This window comes from Schistocerca piceifrons, chromosome 1 (genome assembly GCF_021461385.2).
Source record: "Schistocerca piceifrons isolate TAMUIC-IGC-003096 chromosome 1, iqSchPice1.1, whole genome shotgun sequence".
Taxonomy (NCBI): Eukaryota; Metazoa; Arthropoda; class Insecta; order Orthoptera; family Acrididae; genus Schistocerca; species Schistocerca piceifrons.
The window spans coordinates 376497609-376507128 of NC_060138.1; the positions used below are offsets into that span (position 1 = coordinate 376497609).

Below are 9520 nucleotides of genomic sequence, written 5' to 3' on the forward strand. Positions count from 1 at the left end.
TCTTTATTGGTATGGGAAGTTGCATTGCCCAATCGATTCGTATTAAGTTTTGCTAACAGTAAGACTGAGTAAGAAGACCATTTGCACTTACAATACTCTACACAGTTATTCGAGTTCAGTACTCATTCCATAGATTAGACATTCATTTAACGTAATACAAAAGCTTATTATTTCATTTTTTTTAAAGAACGTTACATTTTGCGTATTAAATATTATTACCGCATTTATGGGTGTTACATACTAGCAAAAATACACAAATAAAGATGTTGTTAATAGTGACAATTAGGGAGATTTCTTTTATATTGTGATAATTACTACTAAAGAAAAAAAACAGTGTTAATTAAGATAACAGTGAAAGTTTCTTAGATTGTTAGGTTTTTCAGATCCCCATTTATGAGCATATAAAACACCTTCACATTATTGATAATCTGGCAACGGCCTTGCCGCAGTGGATTCATCGGTTCTCGTCAGATCACCGAAGTTAAGCGCTGTCGGGCGTGGCCGGCACTTGGATGGGTGACCATCCGGGCCGCCATGCGCTGTTGCCATCTTACGGGGTGCACTCAGCCTTTTGATGTCAATTGAGGACCTACTCGACGAATAGTAGCAGTTCTGGTCAAAGAAAACCATCATAACGACTGGGAGAGCGGTGTGCTGACCCCACGCCCCTCCTATCCGCATCCTCAGTTGAGGATGACACGACGGTCGGATGGTCCCGATGGGCCACTTGTGGCCCGAAGACGGAGTGCATTGATAATCTGAATACGAATATACACCGCTTCTGAAGTGCATGACTAGCAGTTTATTGTAAGTAATAACCTACTTAGTACTTTCATCACTCTTCCGAAAGAGCTAGTAATTAAATAAATTAGAAACATATAGAAAGTAAGAGGCTTTTGGGTGCATGTTTGTAGCCTATTGGTTATGTTTTAATATTATTATTATTATTATTCGTTACAGTCAACTCTGGACTACGCTAAGCATCAGTCATTTCTTGTGTTTTAATATATTATAATGAGTAATGTGCGAGGAGTTTTAATGATAATTTTGTTCGAATGAAGTGTATTTTGTTGCATTTGCAGTGTTATCAGTTTCGACTGACTGTAAGAATATTTGTTATTTTTTGACTGGCGAAACCGAGCGGTCTACAGCGCTGCAGTCATGGACTGTGCGGCTGGTCCCGGTGGAGGTTCGAGTCCTCCCTCAGGCATGGGTGTGTGTGTTTGTCCTTAGGATAATTTAGGTTAAGTAGTGTGTAAGCTTAGGGACTGATGACCTCAGCAGTTAAGTCCCATAAGATTTCATACACATTTGAACATTTTTTGACTGGCGAAAGTTCGTGTACTAGTTGCAATATGGTATTAACACCACCGACCGAACGCCATGTATTCCTTCCTTCACACTGAACCATGAAGTAATTTATTTGGAGAGGGTGACAGGAGGGCTTGTCTCAGAACCCACAATAACTTAACAGCAACTTTTGTATTACTGTTTTAAGAATTAGAGACCTTCTAAGACACATCCTTGCGGCTAGACTTACGGAGAAGTCGCAGTAAACGTGTTTCCTCTTAATGGCGTCTGATGTCGGGACAGCTAGTCGCGTGGCAGATCTCGCGCCCGTGTTCGCTCTGCCTCCGTTCTGGAGCAGACGCAACTCGCCGAACCGCATATTCCGGCGCGCGCCGCCGCCCTCTGCTCGCCGAGACGCGCTGGCTGCCCGACGACAGGCGAGACAGTCTGGCGGTCGGCGAAGTTGCCGAGGAGTTGGAAACTCGTTTCAGTCACCGCCGGAACGCTCGGCGCTGCTCACGCCCGGCCCGGCCCGCCTTTGGGATGCGGGTCGCCGCCTCCAGTTTCCGGATTTATTTACGCTGTCACGGCTAACGGAGCGGAGGGAACTTTGATGCTAGTTCGCCGGATGAGGCAGAATTCATAATTAATCGCCCCTCTTCCCCAACTCGCTAGTAATGACGCGGACCTGTCAGCAATAACTTGAGTCGCTCTTCTTGCTGCACGATTTGTAGTGAGAGCAATTCTGTGGCAGAAATTGGATGCATTCTCTGTAAGGCTCAAACCACGAAATTGGCTACAATGAGTTAACAATCAATATTTAACCGTTGCTACACCTAGACTCCCCAGTTTCGTGTTTCTACATCTATATCTACATCTACATGGATACTCTTCAAATCACATTTAAGCCCCTGGCAGAGGGTTCATCGAACCAGCTTCACAATTCTCTATTATTCCAATCTCGTATAGCGCGCGGAAAGAATGAACACCTATATATTTCTGTACGAGCTCTGATTTCCCATATTTTATCGTGGTGTTCGTTCCTTCCTAAGTAGGTCGGTGTCAACAAAATATTTCCGCATTCGGAGGAGAAAGTTGGCGATTGGAATTTCGTGAGAAGATTCCGTCGCAACGAAGAACGCCTTTCTTTTAATGATGTCCAGCCCAAATCCTGTATCATTTCTATGAGATTCTCTCCCATATTTCGCCATAATACAAAACGTGCTGCCTTTCTTTGAACTTTTTCGATGTACTCCGTCAGTCCTACCTGGTAAGGATCCCACACCGCGCAGCAGTATTCTAAAAGACGACGGACAAGCGTGGTGTAGGCAGTCTCCTTAGTATTAGTAGATCTGTTACATTTTCCAAGTGACCTGCCAATAAAACGCAGTCTTTGGTTAGCCTTCCCCACAACGTTTTCTATGTGTCCCTTCCAATTGTGTCCCTTCCAATTTAAGTTTTTCATAATTGTAATTCGTAACTGTAATACTTAAGTATTTAGTTCAATTTACGGCTTTTAGATTAGACGGATTTATCGTGTAACCGAAGTTTAACGAGTTCCTTTTAGCACTCATGTGGATGACCTCACACTTTTCGTTATTTAGGGTCAACTGACACTTTTCGCACCATTCAGATATCTTTTCTAAATCGTTTTGCAGTTTGTTTTGATCTTCTCATGACTTTATTAGTCGATAAACGACAGTGTCATCTGCAAACAGTCGAAGACGGCTGTTCAGTTTGTCTCCCAAATCATTTATATGGATAAGGAATAGCAAAGGGCCTATAACATAACCTTGGGGAACACCAGAAATCACTTCTGTTTTACTCGACGACTTTCCGCCAATAAATACGAACTATGATCTCTCTGACAGGAAATCACAAATCCAGTCACATAACTGAGACGACATTCCATAAGCATGCAACTTCACTATGAGCTGCTTGTGTGGTACAGTGTCAAAAGCTTTCCGGAAATCCAGAAATACGGAATCGATCCGAAATCCCTTGTCAATAGCACTCAACACTTCATGTGAATAAGGAGCTAGTTGTGTTTCACAGTAACGATGTTTTCTAAACCCATGTTGACTGTGTGTCAAAAAAAAAAAAAGTTCAAATGTGTGTGAAATTATGTGGGACTTAACTACTAAGGTCATCAGTCCCTAAGCTTACGCACTACTTAATCTAAATTATCCTAAGGACAAACACACACACCTATGCCCGAGGGAGGACTCGAACCTCCGCCGGGACCAGCCGCACAGTCCATGACCGCAGCGCACGAGACCGCTCGGCTACTCCCGCGCGGCTACTGTGTGTCAATAGACCGTTTTCTTCGAGGTAATTCATAATGTTCGAACACAATATATGTTCCAAAATCCTGCTGCATATTGATGTTAACGATATGGGCTTGTAATTCAGTTGATTACTCCTACTACCTTTCTTGAATATTGGTGTGACCTGTGTCTGTTGTGCGAGAACGTGCTAAACAGCATGGTCTCCAAATTTTTATGTGAAAACACTTAAATCTCTTAAAATAAAAGCAACTTACTTTCTTCATCTTATTTTTTCAAGTCTACATACTTACAGCCCTCTGCCGCTAGAAGGCTACGAACTGCTTTGTGTAACATAGCAGTGTGTAACGTAACTGTGTCGGTGCGTCAGAAACTGCATGCTGTAATCGAGTTTCACGAATTCAAAGGGGTCGTCCATACATGGGCACCCTCTCCTTTAGCATGACAATCATACACGACCGCTGCGATATCTGAAAGAATCCGGCGCCTTGGTTTGACTGTCATTGATCATACCCAGTACAGTCCCGACTTGACCCCAATAGATTTTCATCTGCTTCCGAAACGTCTTCAAGAACTTCGTATAGACAGTAATGAAGCGTTGCAACCAGATGTGAAGTTATAACTCCGTCAACAACGTCAGGCATTGTACAGTAAAGTGGACTGTCGATTGGAGGAAACGTTTCCGTCCCCAAGGTGATTGTGTTGAGAAACAAATAAGTAGACATGAAGAATAAAGATATAGAGTGTTAATAACGTTTGTTTTATTTAGAAGGCTTTAAGTGTTTTCGCACAGAAAAAATTCGGAGACATTACTTTTCAGCTTGCCATAGTATATTCTTCACCATTATTTTCCGCCACTAGCCTTTATCCAGCGGTTCGTTGACGAAAATCATCGTCCCACTCTGTACAGGGATAAACGGTATGGAGCCTCACAGTAGTCGATAGAATTTAGGGAACTCACTAACTACACTGGTGTGCAAAACTTAAAGGACGAAAGTAACTTCCGCATGATGTGTAGCTATCGTGTAAAGTAGCACTATCAAATTTGGACCATATATAGAAAGAACTGCTAGGGTATGGTACAGAGAGTAACTAAAAGAAATGTGCAATGACACTTTTCTTCAAAGATGATTACAAAGAAATTACTGCGATTCGTGACAGTAATTGGACATTACAAAAGGCGGGACATGGATCTAAATACGGTGTGCGATCACTAGGGATAGCGCTGCATGTTCTACAGCGCTCTTCCATAGAGGCCACAAGGTTGGTAAGGAGTTCTCGTGGCAGGGCGTTCCATCCTTCAACCAGCGCCGTTGCCAAGTGGTGGACAGTCGTTGGTACATGTGGTCCTGCTCCAATACCTCTCCCCAACGCATCCAACAGCTGCTCGATGGGGCTGAAGTCGAGGCAACGGGAAGATCGTTCCGTTTGCCGGAAGTCCTCTGGTTCCAAGAGCTTCTGCACCTCCGCTATTCTCATGCGACTGTGCGTTGTCATCCATAAAAACAGATCAAGCCTAAACGATGTTCGACAGCGCCTCATATGGCGACAGGTGGCAGCGAGAAATGCACCCATGAATACTGTCGAACATGATCGTTTTGTTGGTCCAGATGTTATGGTCTTTTGAGCCATAATGCTGCATGGGGCATAATGTTGTATGGGCGTACTGACCTACTAATCTTTGAACTCGATGCTCTCACCTGTCAGCTTCACTGTGAGACTGTACTCCTTCACCAAGAGCGACTTTTCAAGGGTGCACTCTAGCCTGATTCATTTTTATGGACGAAAATGCGGAGTTGGAAGGGCCTCTGTAACGATAAAACATTCGGCGGATGGAGTGGCCTGCCGTTTCTCCCTATTTAAATCCCATCGAGCACCTGTTGGTTGCGTTGGGGAGCAGCATTGCAGCAGGTCCACATGCACCAACGACCATCTAGCGGTTGAGAACGGCACTGGTCGACGAATGCATCGTCCTACCACAAGAACTCCTGACCAATCTTATGGGCATCATGAGAGCTCGTTGGTAAAGTGTGGGGATCACGCGCCCTGTTAAGAACGATGTCCTGCGTTTCGTAATGTCCAGAAGACCGTTATACAAAAATATGGTTCAAATGGCTCTGGACACTATGTGACTTAACATCTGAGGTCATCAGTTCCCTAGAACTTAGAACTAGTTAAACCTTACTAAACAAAGGACATCACACACATCCATGCCCGAGGAACGATTCAAACCTGTGACCGTATCGACCGCGCGGTTCCAGGCTGAAGCGCCTAGAACCGCACGGCTACCGTTATACTAGCAAATCGCTGTTTCTTCAGTGCAGTTATTATCTCTGACTACAATACAGCATCACTTCTACTCATCACATTGAGTATTTCTTTCAGCTATCTTCTACGCTATACTGTAGCATTTCTTTCTATGTGTAGGTAGCATGTTTGAATAACTTACAACTTGACTGTACGTAAAGGAAAGTCGTATAGCATAGTTGGTCACGAAATCTTGAGGAATACGTTTTGCCACCTAATTGGAAATGGTTCCTTTCTTTGTACGTAGCGTCCCCTTTCTTTCGTGAACTGTAAGGGTACTCTTTAGAATTTGTTGAGTAAATGTGACTGTGATACTTCAACACAGAGGTATGAGTTTACAGGCCTGGATGACTCCTGGCTTGGGACGACAAAGTAACCGTATCAGGGGCGGAGCGCAATTTTGCGATGTTGGTTTCGGGAGAGAGCGAGAAATCAGTACATAATGGCCTTGAAAATTTCGAGAGGGGAGCTAATGACCAAGCCAGTAAAGAGCGATTGGTCGACTGCAGGCATGCCTTCCTCTAGAAACGAAACATAGGTATCTTCCGCCACAATTTTTGCACGTCGCTATAAGCAATTATTGTGAAAAAAAGTTCACAACTGGTAAACCACAAGATCATAAACAATACATTGGACTGTAGCTGAATTGCACAATGAAGTCATGCTAATTCTGATTGACTATAACTTAAATGGATCCAAAGTACTGGCTGTTTAATGAAAACTTTTCAATTAAATTTACCAGAATTATAGACAATCCACAATTACACGTGTTATGAAGTCATTTGACGTCCAATATCCTTACTTTTTTCATAAATGCGCTTATATTTAAATATACAAACCAATGTAAGAGATAAAAAGTAATGTGACGAAGGAGTTATCCATATGTGATGTAGATGTACAGACACAAAAATGATTACAGTTTGAGAAAACATGGATGATTTATTCAAGAGGAAGTGCTTCAGAAATCGAACAAGTCAGTAATGCGTTGGTCCACCTCTGGTCCTCAAGCAAGCAGTTATTCAGCATGGCGTTGACTGACAGAGTTGCTAGATGTCGTCCTGAGGGACATCGTGCCAAATTCTGTCCAATTGGCGCGTCAGGTTATCCAAAGCCAGAGATGTTTGGAAGACGCTGCCCTTGTCGTGAAGGGCAGCAAAACAGGTCGTAGAATAACGTCAACGTATCACTGTGCTCTAAGGGTGGCATAGGTGACAATCAAACGGGATCTATTGTTGTTGTTGTGGTCTTCAGTCCTGAGACTGGTTTAATGCAGCTCTCCATGCTACTCTATCCCGTGCAAGCTTCTTCATCTCTCAGTACCTACTCCAGCCTACATCCTTCTGAATCTACTTAGTGTATTCATCTCTTGGTCTCCCTCTACGATTTTTACCCTCCACGCTGCCCTCCAATACTAAATTGGTGATCCCTCGATGCCTCAGAACATGTCCTACCAACCGATCCCTTCTTCTAGTCAGGCTGTGCCACGAACTCCTCTTCTCCCCAATTCTATTCAATACCTCCTCATTAGTTATGTGATCTACCCATCTAATCTTCAGCATTCTTCTGTAGCACCACATTTCTCTTCTTGTATAAACTATTTATCGTCCACGTTTCACTTGCATACATGGCTAAATTCCATACAAATACTTTCAGAAACGACTTCCTGACATTTAAATCTATACTCGATGTTAACAAATTTCTCTTCTTCAGAAACGCTTTCCTTGCCATTGCCAGTCTACATTTTATATCCTCTCTACTTCGACCATCATCAGTTATTTTGCTCCCCAAATAGCAAAACTCCTTTACTACTTTAAGTGTCTCATTTCCTAATTTAATTCCCTCAGCATCACCCGACTTCATTCGACTACATTACATTATCCTCGTTTTGTTTTTGGTGCTGTTCATCTTATACCCTCCTTTCAAACACTGTCCATTCCGTTCAACTGCCCTTCCAGGTCCTTTGCTATCTCTGACAGAATTACGTCATCTGCGAACCTCAAAGTCTTTATTTCTTCTCCATGGATTTTAATACCTACTCAGAACACTTCTATTGTTTCCTTTATTGCTCGCTCAATATACAGATTGAATAACTTCGGGGATAGGCTGCAACCCTGTCTCACTCCCTTCCAAACCACTGCTTCCCTTTCATACCCTTCGACTCGTATGACTGCCATCTGCTTTTTGTACAAATTGTAAATAGCCTTTCGTTCCCTGTATTTTACCCCTGCCACCTTTAGAATTTGAAAGCCAGTCAACGTTGTCAAAAGCTTTCTCTAAGTCTGCAAATGCTAGAAACGTAGGTTTGCCTTCCCTTAATCTTTCTTCTAAGATGAGTCGTAGGGTCAGTATTGCCTCACGTGTTCCAACATTTCTACGGAATCCAAACTGATCTTCCCCGAGGTCGGCTTCTATCAGTTTTTCCATTCGTCTGTAAAGAATTCGCGTTAGTATTTTGCAGCTGTTACTTATTAAACTGATAGTTCAGTAATTTTCACGTCTGTCAACACCTGCTTTCTTTGGGATTGAAATTATTATATTCTTCTTGAAGTCTGACGGTATTTCGCCTGTCTCATACATCTTGCTCACCAGATGGTAGAGTTTTGTCAGGACTGGCTCTCCCAAAGCTGTCAGTAGCTCTAATGGAATGTTGTCTACTCCCGGGGCCTTGTTTCGACTCAGGTCTTTCCGTGCTCTGTCAAACTCTTCACGCAGTATCATATCTCCCATTTCATCTTCATCTACCTCCTCTTCCAATTCCATAATACTGTCCTCAAGTAAATCGCCCTTGTATAGACCATCTATATACTCCTTCCACCTTTCTGCTTTCCCTTCTTTGCTTAGAACTGGGTATCCATCTGAGCTCTTGATATTCATGCAAGTAGTTCTCCTTTCTCCAAAGGTCTCTTATTTTCCTGTAGGCAGTATCTATCTTACCCCTAGTGAGATAAGCCTCTACATCCTTACATTTGTCCTCAAGCTATCCCTGCTTAGCCATTTTGCACTTCCTGTCGATGTCATTTTTGAGACGTTTGCATTCCTTTTTGCCTGCTTCATTTACCGCATTTTTATATTTTCTCCTTTCATCAATTAAATTCAATATTTCTTCTGTTACCCAAGGGTTTCTACTAGCCCTCGTCTTTGTACTTATTTGATCCTCTGCTGCCTTCACTATTTCAACCCTCAAAGCTACCCATTCTTCTTCTACTGTATTTCTTTCCCCCAATCCTGTCAGTTGTTCCCTTATGCTCTCCCTGAAACCTCTGGTTCTTTCAGTTTATCCAGGTCCCTTCTCCTTAAATTCCCACCTTTTTGCAGTTTTAATCTACAGTTCATAACCAATAGATTTTGGTCGGAGTCCACATCTGCCCCTGGAAATGTCTTACAATTTAAAACCTGGTTCCTAAATCTCTGTCTTACCATTATATAATCTATCTGATACCTTTTAGTATCTCCAGGGTTCTTCCATGTATACAACCTTCTTTCATGATTCTTGAACCAAGTTTTAGCTATGATTAAGTTACCCTCTGCACAAAATTCTACCAGGCGGCTTCCTCTTTCATTTCTTAGCCCCAATCCATATTCACCTACTATGTTTCCTTCTCTCCCTTTTCCTACTCTCGAATTCCAGTCACCCATGG

The 9520-nt window shown here is 42.8% G+C and overlaps 1 pseudogene; it reads left to right on the forward strand.

The window, feature by feature from the left end:
- Positions 1 to 430: 430 nt before the first annotated feature.
- LOC124727564 lies at positions 431 to 548 on the forward strand (annotated as a pseudogene).
- Positions 549 to 9520: the final 8972 nt, after the last annotated feature.